Here is a 5,985-nt window from a genome sequence, read left to right on the forward strand (position 1 = left end):
ATAAAATTTAAATAAATATATATATCCTTCTTTAAATATTAAAAAAGATTATTTATTTATTAAAGATAATTCAAATACTCAATAATATATTATTTTGATTTGGTAAAATTACGAACTATTTTTTTTTCTGCACCATATATTTCTTCTCGCAGACTTTATTCTTTTACTCTTAATGCTCTTTCCTCTTGCTTCCTCACTTTCATTTCACTCTTTCTTAATTTCAATAACGTTACTTCGTTTTTACTTGGTCTCTCCTATTTACATTTTAGTTTTTAAAAATCGAAGTAATCATTCTCTATGATACGTATTGCGTGTACAGTTAGAAAAACTGCAAAACGTAACCTGCGCTTTGTTCTGCAAAATTAACAAACACAACCTACATTTTATTTAATCCAATGCTAATCAATACTTACTCCTATCAACATGCAAGAGATATCAGGACACGTTTCGCAATTTATTTCCTTTCCGATCTAATCATAAGTTGTGTTTTGTAGCAGTTGGCCAGCTGCAGATTTTGTTTTATCGCCTGTGTTACTTGATGGAGAACCCTGTGCAGACACACACACACACCATACAGCAACACACAGCAGAATGTAACTTAAGTAGATTAGTTACTAAGTTTGTTACTATTATTGCCAGCTGGAAGTGATTAGTTAGAATTGAACTAGCCCTATATAAACTTGTTGCCACAGTAATGGTAACTTGAGTTCTTTCACTGTAGATTGAGTTAATGTCAATTTCATTTCTTCTCTCAATTTTCTCTGTTCATGAACTCTCTCTCTCAACTTCATTCACCTTCAACATGGTGCGGTGAGCGTGAAGATTGAATAGTGTTCTAGGGATTGAGATTGAAGAAGGGGCTCAATCATTCAAACTTGATAATCAAAGACGCAAGTTCTGAATCGCTAGTTTGCGTGTAGTGATGGAACCAGCTCGTGGAATCGCACAACCAGAAGCACGATCACTATTGGAGAACCTTGATCCTCAAGGAATTTTAGTCTTTTTAATCAACTTTCTGCAATTCAGAATTTCAGTCTTCTTGAATCAACTTTCTGCAATTCAAGCGCACATAAACAAAAGCAATGGAGGACCAAGCCAAGATCCTGCAAGTCCTTTTTACTTACATCCCTCCGAAAATCCAGGTATATCCATAACTCATGAAATTCTGAATGGAAGGAACTATGGAGATTGGAGTAGAGCTATGAATCTTGCTTTAAAATCAAAGAACAAACTTAGGTTTATTGATGGTAGTTTAGATAAACCAGAAAAGCACGATCCCCTATTTGAGGCATGGGACCGATGTAATACGTATGTAGTTGGATGGATCAATCGTTCACTAGAACCTAACATTGCCAAAAGTGTGAGCTGGAACACCATAGCACTAGATCTTTGGGAAGACCTAAAACATAGGTACTACCAAGGTGACCGCTTCCGAATTGCTGAGCTACAAGAGGAACTGTATGCAACCAAGCAGGGAGAAATGAGTGTAACCGTGTACTTCACAAAATTGAAGACGATATGGGAAGATTTGGACAGCTTTAGAGCAATTCCTTCGTGCGAGTGTGGAAGAAATTGCAGTTGTGGATTAGGAGTCATAAGGGACTTTAGAACTGAAGATCAGGTTACTCGATTTCTTAGAGGATTGAATGAACAATATGCTGGGGTTAGGTCGCAAGTCATGCTTATGGATCCACTCCCAAATATCAACACAGTTTTCTCTCTTCTCACACAGCAAGAGAGACAATTTCAAAGCTTCGATTTTGTCTCAGAACCAAGATTGATAGCTCAGACAAGCACTCAACCTGCCACTCTCTTGAACACTGCAGGGGCCTTTCAAGACAGAGGGAGAGGGAGGGGCAGAGGAGGCAAAAATCCAGGCTTTGGAAGAGGCAAGATGCAATGCTCACATTGTGGGAAGACAGGACATGTTGTGGATACATGCTACAAGAAGCATGGATTGCCACCACACCTTAAGCAAAGATATAACACAGCATTCACTAACATGAGTGCAGCTGAATTTGACTCTGAGGGAAGCAATGAGAATCTCAGAAACCCTTACAGTGGGCAGGATGGTGATGTAACAAGCCTTGATTTCACACCTGAACAAAAATCAGCCTTATTAGCACTTCTCAGCAAGGAAGCGCAGAAACCAAGTCAAAGTGCTGATCCTCACAAAGAGCCTTTGCCAACACCTCATCCAGGTAAGTTGGAACATATTATGCATTTCACATCAAACATTCTTGCATTAAATATTTCAGATAAGAAATTTGCATCATGGGTAATAGACACGGGAGCAACTGACCATGTCTCTTACTCACTCAATGACTTTCATACATATCATGAGATAGCTCCAATCCTTGTTAAATTGCCTAATGGTGCATTAGCCATTAGCAAAATTGCTGGAACTATTATATTCACAAATGAACTTTACCTTGTTGATGCATTATACATCCCCTCTTTCAATTTCAAGCTGATTTCTGTTTCCAAGGTCACATCACATTTGCATTGTCATATGAATTTTGATGACAAAAAATGTGAGATACAGGATACCAACTCGGAGAAAGTGATTGGAGTAGCTAGAGCTTGTGGGGGGCTTTACACACTGAACAATGAAGCTGTGAGGCCTCACTTTGCACAAACAGCAAGCATTCTTACCCTGCCAAAGTCAGAAATGAAAGGAATAAACCTTTGGCATTTTCGGTTAGGACATTTACCTTTTGAAAGACTCCATGTAATGAAATCTGTTTTTCCTTTTATAGATTGTAAAACAAAAATTGATCCATGTGATACATGCCATTTTTCAAAGCAAAAGAAATTAAGTTTTTCAAATAGCAATACTATTTCAACAAGCATATTTGAACTTCTTCATATTGATATCTGGGGTCCTCTTGCAATCCCCTCAATTGCTGGCCACAAATACTTTCTAACCATAGTAGATGACAAATCCAGATTCACTTGGATTCATCTAATGAAAACCAAAGCTGAAGCTGGCACAATAGTCAAAAATTTTGTTCAATTTGCAAAAACTCAGTTCAACAGCCAAGTAAAGTACATCAGAACAGATAATGGGCCGGAATTTTCAATGAAAACTTACTTTGCTGAAACAGGAATAATACATCAAACTTCTTGTGTTGAGACTCCTCAACAAAATGGAATTGTTGAGCGAAAGCATCAACATATTCTATCTGTCACAAGAAGTTTGTTCTTTCAATCTGGAATCCCAAAATGTTTTTGGAATTTTGCTATCCTCCATGCAGTTTATGTAATAAATCGGGTTTCAAGCACTTTTCTAAACAATCAATCACCATTTCAAATCTTGCATAACACTACCCCTGATCTCTCAACCCTTAGAGTGTTCGGTTGCTTAGCTTATGCTAGCACCATCACCTCAAATAGATCAAAACTTGATCCGAGAGCTCGAAAATCAGTATATTTAGGATTCAGGGAGGGTGTTAAAGGCTATGTACTCATGGATTTGAAAACTAGACAAATTTTTGTTTCAAGACATGTACATTTTTATGAAAATCACTTTCCCTTTTCCATTGAAACTAACTCCTTAAATACAACTGCATCTAATCAGCAACAATCCATGAACATTGACCCCTTTTCATATGACGTTTTTCAACCTCAAACACACCAAGGTCTAGCTAATCTTGCGCCACATCCAAAGGAGCATGACCTCACTGGTCAGCCTTCACATAATGACGTTTCTCTTAATGCAGACTCAATATCAATTGAGCCTTCTCACAATTCACCACCACTTACTATCTCTAATACTAACACCAGTAATGAGACAAGTCCTACAGTACCTATTGCTGAGCAGAATGTGCAAAGAAAGACCGCGAGAATAAGAAGACCTCCTTCTTACCTTCAAGACTATCAGTGCTTAAATCTCACCACCAAGCCCGTCTGTTCCGTCAATACCCACTGTAAGTATCCTCTATCTAAATCTTTGTCATATGAGAAACTTTCCAAAAATCATAGAGCATTTTCGATTGCACTATCCACACACACTGAGCCCAAGCATTATAAGGAGGCTATGTCTCAACCTTGCTGGAAAAAGGCTATTAAATCTGAACTTGATTCACTTGATGAAAGCAAGACCTGGAAGATCACCTCCTTGCCACCTGGGAAGAAACCTATAGGATGCAAGTGGGTGTTCAAGGTGAAATATAACCCTGATGGATCTGTAGAACGCCATAAGGCACGTCTTGTTGCCAAGGGCTACACGCAAGTCCCTGGTATTGATTACAGAGACACCTTTAGTCCAGTCCTAAAGCTCACAAGCCTTCGAATGGTACTTGGATTGGCAGCAGTAAAAAATTGGTACCTAAAGCAAATAGATGTGAACACTGCGTTCCTCCACGGAGATCTTGATGAAGAGGTGTATATGGTTGCTCCACCGGGACTGAAAATTGACAAGGGACAAGTGTGCAAGCTAGAAAAGTCACTTTATGGACTCAAGCAGGCCAGTAGACAATGGAATAACAAGCTCAAATCTGTTTTATTGGATCTGGGGTACAAGCAATGCCGTTCTGACTACAGCCTCTTCACCAAACAATGTGAAACTGGTTTTACTGCAGTCTTAGTTTATGTGGATGACTTAGTACTGGCTGGGGATGACATCCTTGAGATCAACAAAATCAAAGGTGTCCTGGATGATCTGTTCAAAATCAAGGATATTGGGGACTTGAAATTCTTTCTTGGGTTGGAGGTAGCACGTTCAGAAAAAGGGATCGCGTTGTACCAAAGGAAGTATGTTGTGGACATGCTTACTGACTATGGATTTGCTGAATGCAAACCAGTCTCAACACCTATGGATTATAGTGTGAAGTTGAGCAAGGATAGTGGAACTCCTCTGTCCGATTTAGCTGAATATCGGAAGATAGTTGGAAAATTGTTGTATTTGACCAACACACGGCCAGACATCAGCTATGCAGTTAGTCGACTTAGCCAGTACTTAGATAAACCGACAAGCTTGCATCTACACGCCGCTCATCGAGTCTTGCGATACCTGAAATCTGCACCTGCTCAGGGATTATTCTTTCCCATTTCTACTGATTTATGCATCACAGGCTTCTCTGATTCTGACTGGGCAGCTTGTCCGGACACACGACGTTCAACTTCTGCCTATTATTTTTTTCTTGGGTCTGCTCTTATCTCTTGGAAAAGTAAGAAGCAGAATACTGTTTCATGTAGCTCCTCTGAGGCTGAATATAGGGCCTTAGCTACAGCCACCAAAGAAGCTATCTGGCTAGGATACTTGATGGAGGACCTTGGTATGCCTCTAACTGAACCCATCAGCATCTTTTGTGATAGTCAATTAGCCATCTATATTGCATCCAACCCAGTTTTTCACGAGAGAACCAAGCATATCGAGGTGGATTGCCATGTGGTGCGCGACAAGCTCATGGAGGGACTCATTCATTTGATGCCCATCTCGACCAAAGAACAAGTAGCTGACTTGTTGACAAAGCCGTTGTCCCCTGCTGTTTTCTCAACACTTTACCGCAAGTTGGGACTATTGGACATCTACACTCCCAACTTGAGGGAGGGTGTTACTTGATGGAGAACCCTGTGCAGACACACACACACACCATACAGCAACACACAGCAGAATGTAACTTAAGTAGATTAGTTACTAAGTTTGCTACTATTATTGCCAGCTGGAAGTGATTAGTTAGAATTGAACTAGCCCTATATAAACTTGTTGCCACAGTAATGGTAACTTGAGTTCTTTCACTGTAGATTGAGTTAATGTCAATTTCATTTCTTCTCTCAATTTTCTCTGTTCATGAACTCTCTCTCTCAACTTCATTCACCTTCAACAGCCTGCAAACCATTATTTATATTTTGTAGTACACTAAACAATACAGATTCATATTTATAGACAACTCATCATACATTCAGATTCATACTTATCAGCATTATTTTATCTATAACTAAATTAATTTTATTAGGAAGAAGTTCAGTGCATGCTGGCGC

Source organism: Arachis duranensis, chromosome 3 (assembly GCF_000817695.3).
Source record: "Arachis duranensis cultivar V14167 chromosome 3, aradu.V14167.gnm2.J7QH, whole genome shotgun sequence".
Classification (NCBI taxonomy): Eukaryota; Viridiplantae; Streptophyta; class Magnoliopsida; order Fabales; family Fabaceae; genus Arachis; species Arachis duranensis.